The 11,628-nt window shown below is 35.0% G+C and overlaps 1 long non-coding RNA gene across 1 annotated transcript in view; it reads right to left on the bottom strand.

Moving 5' to 3' along the window:
- The window catches only part of LOC110262017, a 235,405-nt gene extending 223,988 nt beyond the window's left edge, over window positions 1-11,417 (bottom strand). The window contains exon 1 of the long non-coding RNA XR_002346500.1: window positions 11,153-11,417. This is a non-coding gene — a long non-coding RNA (uncharacterized LOC110262017). The remainder of the gene's footprint in view (window positions 1-11,152) is intronic.

The raw sequence follows: 11,628 nt of genomic DNA on the forward strand, positions 1-11,628 counted from the left end.
GTTTTAAGGTAAAAATAAAAATCGCTCAGAAATAGTCTAAAACTGGAATTCCCGTCGTGATTCAGTGGTTAACGAATCTGACTAGGAACCATGAGGTTGTGGATTCAATCCCTGGTCTTGCTCAGCGGGTTAAGGGTCCGGCGTTGTTGCCGTGAACTGTGGTGTAGGTCTAAGACACGGCTCAGATCCTGCATTGCTGTGGCTTTGGTATAGGCCAGAGGCCACAGCTCTGATTAGACCCCTAGCCTAGGAATCTCCATATGCCACGGGAGCGACCCTAGAAAAGACAAAAAGGAAAGAGGCAAAAAAAAAAAAAAAATAGTCTACAACTGATTTGGGCTAATTTGTTGAGGGAGATGTTTTATTTTGTATAGTAAGATTTGGAGAAGTTAAATTTTTTATCTAGGCAACTCAATATATTTTTATAATAGTAAATCATATGAACTCCATCAGAAAAATTATATTAGCCTATTACAGCTCCTAACACATAGCATCATACAATTAAACCATGCTGTTTTTTGGATCTAAAAATCAAAACAACAGCTTATAGACTATAACATGGGAGGTTATGTTCATGGCCTCAGAATTTTAAAATATCATTTAAGTCCAAAAAAATGTATCAGACTCCAAAAGACTCTAAAACACTCTGGGCTTCAGGAATAGCATCCTCTTATAAACTCTGAGGTTTGCTGTTTTTCTCTTTTAACGCAAATACTGTCATTTTGTTATGCACCTCTGAAAATGCTATTGAAAACTTGCAAGAGAAATCAACAGTCACTAGCATGTTCAGAATCTAAGAATTAAGTGTCACAACTTCACAAGTGAGCTTAAATGAGATTTTAATTACCATTTTCAAGCCACTTATAAAAGTTAACAAGCAAGGCAGACGCAGACCCATCTTTTGTTTCTACAGCTGTACATAATTTAGTAATGGCCTTGAATATATGCTAAAATGATTATGGTTCACTTTGCTTCAACACAATGAATTGAAATGATGTCACATAGGTTTTAGTCTTTCCCAATTTGGACTAAATATACCTTCTAGTTAAATCAAATCTTGTAGAGATTTATAGAATGATGTCAATTTTAAAAAAGGAAATTTTCTTAGAGTTAATGATAAGTGGAAATTTTGAATGTAAATAACCATTCTTTCAGATTTAACATTAAGAAGAAAACAATAAAAATCATCTGATTTCATTGTAATACAGTCAAAAGTCATAGATAAGAAATCATCCTTCCTGAAGATTTTGACTATACTCATCAATCACACTAATAAAATCTACCTACAATGTTTTATTTCCTCCCCCAAAATGAAGCATTCAACTCAAAAGTTATATACTTTTAGCAGTGTTTAGTTACTGTTTCAAGAGGATGACACAATCTGTGTCTTTTCACAGATGTAACAAATATATCAAGGAGAAATATTATAGTAGGGTGAAAGCTACAATCTAGAAATACAAAAAAACTCAGTACAATTTTTAGTTTTTTTAAGGAAACTCCATACTGTTTTTCACAGTGGCTGTACAACTTACCTTAGCACCAAAAATGTAGAAGGGTTCCCTTTCCTTCACAACCTCTCTGGAATTTATAATTTGTAGAATACTTGATGATGGTCATTCTGATTGATGTGAGGTGATACCTGATTATATTTTTGTTTTGGATTTCTCAATTAGTGATATTGAACATATTTTCATGTGCCTTTTGGACATCCATATATCTTCTTTGGAGAATGTCTATTTAGGTCTTCTGTCCATTTTTTGACTGGGTTGTTTGTTTTTTTGATATTGAGCTGTATGAGCTGTTTGTGTATTTTACAGATTAATTCCTTTTCAGCCTCATCATTTGCAAATATTTTCTCCCATTCTGTAGGCTTTTTATTTTTTTTATGATTTCCTTTGCTGTGCAGGAACTTTTAATTAGTTCCCATTTGTTTATTTTTGTTTTTATTCCCATTACTGGCACTAGAAGACAGATCCAAAAAAAAAAAAAATATTGCCGCAGTGTTCACAGTGCGGCAATGTCAGTGTTCTGTCTATATTTTCCTCTAGAAATTTTAGAGTTTTCAGTATTAAATCAAGCCCTTTAATCCATTTTGTTTTTTGCTTTTTTTTTGTTTTGTCTTTTTGCCTTTTCTAAGGCCGCTCCTGTGGCATATGGAGGTTCCCAGGCTAGGGGTCTAATCGGAGCTATAGCTGTCGGCTTATGCCACAGGCATGGCAACACAGGATCTGAGCCACATCTGCAAACTACACCACAGCTCACATCAACGCCAGATCCTTAACCCACTGAGTAAAGCCAGGAATCGAACCCGCAACCTCATGGTTCCCAGTCGGATTCATTAGCCATTAAGCCACGACAGGAACTCCCCTTTAATCCATTTTGAGTTTATTTTTCGTGTGTGATATTAGAGAATGTTCTAATTTGATTCTTTTCCCTGTAGCTGTCCAGTTTTCCCAGTACTATGTATTGAAGAGACTGTCTTTTCTCCATCCTGTAGTCTTAGTTCCTTCGTTATAGATTAGCTGACTATAGGTGTGTGGGCTTATTTTTGGGCTATCCTGTTCCATTGGCCTATAATTCTCTTTTTGTGCCAGTACCATACTGTTTTGAACACTGTAGCTTCATAATATAACTATCATATGATCCTGCAATCCCATTCCTGGGCATATATGTATGTGGAGAAAACCATTATTTGCAATCACACATGCACCTAAATGTTCATTGTTACACTATTTATGATAGACAAGACATGAAAACAACCTACATGTCTACTGACAGATGAATGGATAAAGAAGATATGGTATATTTATACAATAAAATATTACTCGGCCATAAAAAAGAATGATATAATGCATTTTATAGTAACACAGATAGACCTAGAGATCTTCATACTAAGTGAGGTAAGCCAGAGAGAGAAAGACAAATTTCATATGATATCACTTATATGTGATACAGATAATCTTATACATACAACAGAAATAGACCCACAGACATAGAAAACAAACTTATAATTACCAAAAGGGAAGGAGGGGAGGGATAAATTAGGAGTTTGGAATTAACATATATACACAACTATATATAAAATAGATAGCAACAAGAACCTACTATATAGTACAGGGAAATATATGTAATATCTTATAATAACCTATAAGAGTGTATAATCTAAAAAAGAGATTTATATTTATGTATAACTGAATAACTTCATTGTACACCCAAAACACAATATTGTAAATCAATATACTACAATAAAAATAATTTAAAATGGTTTGGAAAAAACAAAAAATTCAGTACAATATAGGCAGACAGCATTACAATTGAATTGAATTGGAACTATTAAACTATTGGCACTTGTTTCACCGCATACGAAAGAAAAGCATATATAGGAATTAAATTAAGTAACCTGAGATAGATTCACAAAATCCAAAATAAGTGCTACTTACAAAGTTGCTTTGGAGAAATAAACCTGAAAATTATTAAAATAAACCACTGTTTAGCAACATATTCTCATTATCTATCTACATCCTACAAAAATGTACTTTTTCTAAAACCCTTTCAGGTAATTATAATGATGGAATATGAAATTCTTCCTGGAAAAGTAATGACAAGTCTAAATGGGAGACACAAGATAGTGGAGTCCAATGACTGACAATCAAAGGTTAAAACCTGACCTAGGGCAAGTCTTGAACAAGTGGTGATGGATGAAATGAACAGTATAGATGATCAAAGAGTAAAACATTTTAAATTAATTTTTAAATATCAAGAAACACTTGCTCTCCAAAACAAAGAAGAAGGAAAGTTATTATGAATGTGATGATCAAGAAATTGAGGTGTAGTATTTTGAAGAGATACCAATTTGAGGTAGAAGTAATAGAGAATAGTGGGGTTTCAACTGAAATAATGTCTTTGAAAACCAAATGCAAAAGTGTCATGGTGGAAAGAAACTAAATGGTTTGAAAGAGCATATAGAAATGGAATACTTGGTACAGATAAATTTCATAAGTAATACGAGTGCAAAGTTCATTGGCAATATTTGTTTGCATAACGAAAGAACAATAATAGCCTGGAAGCTACGAATTATATGTATGTGTGTGTGTGTGTGTGTGTGTGTGTGTGTACATATATGCATGCACACACACACCAAACCTCTCAACCATTAGGTATATGAAACTGGGGTGAGCAAAAGACAGCATCTTGCTGAAAGGGCTATCAAGGTTTATATTTTCCAGGTATACTGGGTTCTAGCTTTCACTGAAAATATGGAAGTGTTTGTTAATGAGAGCACAATCATTCGAGAAAACCGATTAAGATGTGAGATGGAGGAGGAAAGGAGATAGATTCTGGTGGAGATATAGAGCCATATGGTGATAAAAGTATAATAATTGGAGTTCCCGTGGTGGCATAGTGGTTAACGAATCCGACTAGGAACCATGAGGCTGCGGGTTCGATCCCTGCCCTTGCTCAGTGGGTTAAGGATCCGGCATTGCCGTGAGCTGTGGTGTAGGTCGCAGACGCGGCTCAGATCCTGTGTTGCTGTGGCTCTGGCGTAGGCTGGCAGCTACAGCTCCAATTGGACCCCTAGCCTGGGAACCTCCGTATGCCGCAGGAGTGATCCAAGAAATGGCAAAAAGACAAAAAAAAAAAAAAAAAAAAAAAAAAAAGAAAAAAAAGTATAATAATAGGTGATGTGAAAGTAAGAAGTGAGAGAGAAATAGAAGCATGAGGTACAGTGTTTCATTCCTGACAGCATCTGAAAGAAGTGAAAAGTTGTGACTTTCAGAATACTTAACCTAATATTTTCAGTGACTTTCAAGAATCGTTCTGATCACTTAAAGGATTTCCAGTACCTGGAACATCACTCAAGGTGAAGTTCTTATGATGATTTTACTTAATGAAAAATCTCCTCATGTTTGAACATACAGAAAATTGTCTAGTATTATATAAATCCAAACTGGTATACTTCGAAGTTATGATTACAGGTATTTTTCTCACCTTTTTGCTACACTTTTTTGAGAGAGAAATATATTGCTTTTTGGTTATTTTTAAAATGAAATTTTATCACATTCGGCAAATTAATATAGGACTATACCATTAAGGAAACACAATGAATGCATATTATGCTTAACGTATTACTGTTATTTTACCATATTTATAGATTTTTGTCTACTGCAATGAAATTTATAGGAATTCTGCATATGTTTAGCTTAAATGCAATCATTTTCCAACTGTGCTCTGTGGAGCCAACCCAGATTCAACAAAATTAGCTGTAATTTTGTGTCTTTTGTTTGTGCTTCTAGGTTAAAGATGGTTTGGGAAAAAAATGTGTTAGAAAATTTTAAAATGGTGAAAAATCACTTGCTTATTGGAGTGTTCCATTCAATGATGAATCCCTGCCCCCAGCTTGAACATTCATTTAATTTCAATCTGTGTCTGGATTCCCCATCCCTAAAATATTTCCATGAAACATTTAACTTCTCTTATAGAATTAAGTTATATTTTAAGTTTGCAATTTATTCCACAACTCTGATATTGCTTCTTCTATGTTAACACTCCCTGAACCGCTGTTCCAAGTAGAAAGCAATGCCAAAATAAAATCACACGACCAATTTTCACTATATTTTCTCAAATTATTTCCTTTTCAGCATCTTATCATTGCTCTGACTTTAGCTGGTTAATATATTAGTGGATTGATTTATTCATCTAAACTTGTTACCTTTGTGAATGTTATCTCCATACATTTATGAAGTAGATAGATTATAAATAGCAACAATCAGCCACCGAGAAAGATTCATCTAGTAATTGTACTGATTATTTGTGGTATTTACTAATTTATTTTAAACTCAGTAATATTGCCTCCATAAGTATCCTTTTCTTTACTTTCTCCATTTCCAAATACCTTAGAGTGGAGAATCTTTATTTTTCCAAAATCTTAACAAGTCACTGATAACAGTAAGCTGTGATAAGTTTGTTTCATGCTTTGGTGATTTCCTGAGTCCAGTTAAATTGTTCAGACCAACATCAGAATGTATAAGGCTATGGAACTACTTTAATATTTTTGCAAATTGAGGAAAAATCTTTATTTCTTTCAGACAGCCTAAGAGAACTAATAACTTTTACAGTACCTGAATTCAATAAAAATCTCTTTTTGAAATGTAGTGCTGCCAATAATTCAAAGTACAGTAGTAAAGTAAATGGGCAGTGAACATTCTGAAAGTGAGCTGCAACATTTTCAACAATAACAATAATACATGTCTTTAATAATGGCATATTCTCTTTTAATCTTTTAAATCTATTACCTCTGCAAAGTACAATGTACTTTGAAATTTTCCTTTTGAATTTTCAAACATTAGTATCCCATGTCTTCAGTACATTAAAAGGTTTGATTGTAAGAAATTACTGCTGTATAATTTTGGGGCCCAGTGCAAAAGCAACCTGGGTGTGGTGTCCTGTTTAAAACCTATCAAGAATTTCAAGATGCTGACAGAACACTAAACCAGCAATAATGAAAATAAAATAAAATAAAAAGAATTTCAAGATGGTGTGAGCAGAGCATTAAACCAAATATGATGTCATTATACCCATTGTCTCCTGTGTGACTGCACAGGGCACGCAAACATGAAGTTGGCTCTAAACCTATATCCAGACAGGTTAACTTTATAGATTCTCAAAACTAAAAAGAGAAAATACATTTCATGTGTATACTCAGTTATTTCAATCATTATGAATTAAACTGGCACAGATACTGGGATTTGTGCTCAGAAGCTCAGTTTGCCTAATAAAATTTCGTATTAATTATTTCTTTAAAAAAGATTACTCGAAGAAGATGATTTCAGAAATAAGGAAATTAAAATGATTCGTAATTCTGTATTTTAAGTTCACAGGTACGTATAAAAATAAAATTAAATATATATTCCATTACTAATTACAGTAAAAAGATCAAGATAAAATGTATCATCAGTAAGTGGTTACTCTACTTATTTTAAAATTATATTTATTGCATGAACAAATAAGATGTAAGAGCAGGAAAGAATGAGCATTTTTGAACGTGTAAAAAACATTTTCTGGATGTTTTAGGATAAGTTTTAGCAGAGCAGGAGCTCACTCCTGATCCACCTCCTGCTTGAACAACCAGTAATGTAATTTGCAAGCAGGTTGTAATTTCACACAAAAATATATTACAATAAGAAATGCATTTACTCTCACAGGATTTGACTTACGTAAGAATTTGTAAAAGAAAGTCATTTTCCTTCTTGAATTTAATGACCATCTTTCTGAATTCACATGTATGTTCACCTGACCAATCCTTCTTACTCTCTATTTCAAGTTACCTGGTAAAATTAATTTGAAATAATAATTGATGGGTTGTCTGTACTGAATAAACGCATATGTTACAAACGCAAATGTATTTATGTATTTTACAGCTATGCAGTTTCAAGAACTGACTTATTTCTGTCTGCTTTTTATTCACTTTTTAAAATTAGGCTACTGATGCATATTAGAATTTAATTACACCAATTAGTACTGCCACATCAGACATATGATGTGCCTTCAATTAAGAAGTACCTAATGGGTATTAGTACAATTTAGCTTCATAATTAAAGTTCTAAGAACAGCATAAATTAAACATTATGATTACAAAACATTAAAAATCTACTGGTAAAATTAAAGCTGAAGATTTTAGCTTCTCCTTTTAAGTCACTTTTTAAAAAATCAGGATTACATAAAACAGAATGTTATTATTGAAGAATTCCTAAAGTGAGAAAACTTATATACATGCATATATAATAATTACATCCTTAAGAAATTATGAAACCTATGACTCATGTCATCTAATGGCACCAAAAGTTATCACTGCAAGGTTTTGTTTTCTCTTTTTCCTTTTTTTAACACATCAATATTTCGTTTCTGTGGTAGCCATAAACTCTTGCTTCAAGGAACATAGATGACAGGCAGCCCCAGCTGCTGCCCATCTGATTTTATGAGTGTATTTGCATTGAGGTCATGTTTCCTAAGGCTGCTCCTGGCTCGTGGAGAGTACTAGTTAAAGAAACATTGTTAGGAATCCTGGGACTCTTCTTGCATAAGACTTTGGGTTTAGTACTCCTCAATGGCCTGTGCAAAACTAACTAAAACAGTGCTATAGGCTGAAGATCTTCTGTCCTAATCCTTCTCCTGAGAAGAATCAGAACTGCACTTCTGTCTGAAGCCTCCCTATACTTAATATCTGCTGCTTCTCCTTAACACTTAACAGAAATTTCTCCCTATAAATCTTTTGTGCAACCAATAACATCTTGGTGTCAGAAAATACGACCTAATAAATTACCTAATATGAAATATATACATACGTATTTAATAAATGTTGTCATTATTATAGTATTTTAAATAAATTAAGATAATTTTTAAAAACTGTAAGAATATTTTCCTACTTGGATAAGTTTTTTTTTCCCAAAAGAAATAGGATATTACAGAAAATTCCAAATTGCCTACAAGTATGTAATAGCAATTCAGAGTGACTCTAGGCTTATGTTTGAAATTAGGAGTATGGAAATTTTTAGCTTCTTACTTGCTAGGAATTACATTTAAGGTAAAATAAAATACACTTTCTCTACAACTGACATATCAAAAACAAATACTGATTACATTGACACTCAAAACCCACTGATCTCAATCATTTCTGCTGATTTACATGAAAAATTATCAAAATTATAGACTGATTTATGTATTTTAGCATTAGTTTAAATATATAAAATCCTATAAAAATCCTATGCTTTATTACAGATGAGAAATTAGGTTAAAGTGAATGCCATTGAAGCAGTGTTTTATTGAGTCTATGTACACATGTGCACTTATCTTGGGCACTCTACTTGTTGGTTATGTGTATATGTGATAGATGAATGTGTATGTCATGAAAAATGTCTATAGAATTTTGATGCTTTGAGGTAATTCTGCATTTCATCTAATGTTTTAAATAAAACTTCTGGAACACATGCAGGCACATTCATTTATGTATCATCTGTGCCTGCTTTGGAGCCAAAATAGTAAAATCAAGTAGTTGCAAGAGACTGCATGGACCCCAAAGCCTAAACATTTTCTAGTTGGAGCTTTACAAAAAACATCTGCCATCTATTACCAACTTCAGAAAATTGATACAATGGAAATCAGGTACTGAAACCCAATGTTCTGTGTTAACATAACACACTACTTAAAACTAAGAACCAAGACAAACTGAGTCAAAACGAATTGGTTGTTCCAAAAAATTTTTGATCAGAAAAAAATAAAACTGTAAATAAATGACCATTTGCTTTAGGAAATTCTTGTAGATCAATTTATCTGAAGCAGTATTCTACTCACCTAGGTAAACAGCTCCCTTAACAATCAATGGCTTGTTAAAACTCACTTCCAGATCTTTACTTCATTCTATTTACCAATCCTTTACTAATTGCCCAATCTCAATAAATTCCCTGCCCCTGAAAGGTCACACTTACTCCACCTGAGAGCCAACCTCCCTGATTCCTTTTTCTGAGGTACTGAAAACTTCATCCCTGTTCTCTTCTTGCTCATGGGTATGAATTTGGAAAACTGAAATTAGGGGCCTGAATATAAGTGAAAATTTTAAAGCATTTTTATGACAGATGATAGATACATGATACCATGAGGAGTAACACTCATTAGCCAGTAATGTGAGAAGTAGGTCAGGTATAGTAATTTTATCTCTGACAAAGGACAGCCAACACATAATATATAAAATATGCAAAGTGACTCAATCATTCTAAAGATGATCTGTCAAAGTGTATTAAATCACATCTATTAGACTATCTCAGTCAGAGATTATCTAAATGTTTCCCATCAAATATGTTCATTTAGAATCTATTTCCCACATAAACACAGATATTTGTATTAGCTTATTTTGTGGCCTGGTTAAAGTCTTATTTTACACAAGCTACCTAGAAAGGGAAAAATGTCTAAATTACTTGAAAATCCAAGGACCTCCGGCAGAAATTTTTAAAATACACAGATCTTTCTTATTGAATATTAAAGTATAGGGTAATCTCAGGTTTCTCAAACTAATGTTTCCTCTCTGAAAAAAAAGGGGGAAAGTGACTCCAAAGAAAATACACCTAAAGACAGGAGAAAACTTGGCTAAAGACAGAGGGTTCAGGTTCATGAAAGGTAATTTATTCCAACAGGACAAATCCACTGTGATAACTCATCTTACAGCGTCTTGAGAAGTACAGAGAAAAAAAAAATATGGCTTTCAGATATACAGAATTTATGGCACTAGGGGAGAATGAATTCTTAAATAACTATTTGGAGGAATAAAGAGGTATTTTTTCACAAGCTGAAGATGGTCAAACCAGTTACTAACAATCAGCAAAAAACCATTAAGATGATTAATGTATGACAAAAGCAAATTAATAAAGAAGCCCAATTTTACATTTTTTTTCCCTTTTCAGATGTTTAATTAAAAATGCCACCTGCACTTTTACTTCTGCAAAACTGTTCAGAACTAGATGCTCCCCATAAAGTCCATTGTTGTAGGATAATGAGACTGAGAGAAACCTTGTCTGGACCTAATCTGATTAGACTTTGCAAAAATGAAAGCCCAAATATTTAGCTGTTAGAATAATGCTCCTGCTCCCATTAGTGTGGCTATTTCAGGGCTTGGAGGCACCTTGACCCTCGTTAACAGAAAGTGGTTTCCCCTGGGCCTCTGTCAGCCCCAAACCTCCCTGGGACACTGCCCTCCGCCCTCAGCCCAGCCCTTGACGGCAGAAACCTCCCCATACCGGCTAAAAGCGCACTAGGACTCAAGGCCTAGCTCACAGGGACCCCTAAGGCTTCTCAGGTCTACCTCTGTGAGAGCAACTGGGCAAAGCTGTCCTCTCCACGCTTGACGGGAGCAGGCCCTGTTCTCAGGGCTTCCCTAACCACCATCACCACCTCAGCACTGGATGTGAGAGAAGAACCACGCCTGTCTCCACAGGACAGAGGGGAGCATATGGTGGTTAGGGTGCTGACCCTCCAGATGAGCTTGTGGGCCCTACTGGGGAGATGCCGAATCCTCTTCCTAAGGATAGAAGTTCTCCAGGAAGAAGGTGGGATCCCCCTCGTAGTGTTGGGCACAACAAACAGAACTGAGGGGTTTCTGGCTCACCTGCAGCCTCGGAGTCTTGGTTCCGCTTCCCTCATTGAGACCTGGGCTGGCAGAAACCTCAACTGGCTGTTATTCTCCAGATGGAATCCCTGGGCGGAAAGTGGCGGCTTCAGAGGTTCTACATGCTGAGCTCTGAGGCGGGATTGTCTTTGTGCCACAGGTGTGGTCTATGCCGTTAGGCTCCACCCCTCCAGCCCTGGATGCAGTGCCTGGAGAACTCTCCAGAAGGCCAGGTCCTATGCAGTTCGGACCCACTGCAGCAGTGGACAAGCCCCATTCCGCTCTGCCCGCCTTTCCTCTAGAGTGGCTGTTGGGGGCCGGAGATCTTGGAGGACAGTTGGTAAAGGGTTCTGCTTCTCCACTGGTTGCCTCACACATTTTGGCTTTTTTTTTTTTTTTTTTTTTTTTTTCCTTAACGTTAGTCAATCCAATCTGCTTCCCTCCAGGTTACCAAGATGTTTGCTAATTCACCTGTG

This window comes from Sus scrofa, chromosome 8, assembly GCF_000003025.6.
Source record: "Sus scrofa isolate TJ Tabasco breed Duroc chromosome 8, Sscrofa11.1, whole genome shotgun sequence".
Taxonomy (NCBI): Eukaryota; Metazoa; Chordata; class Mammalia; order Artiodactyla; family Suidae; genus Sus; species Sus scrofa.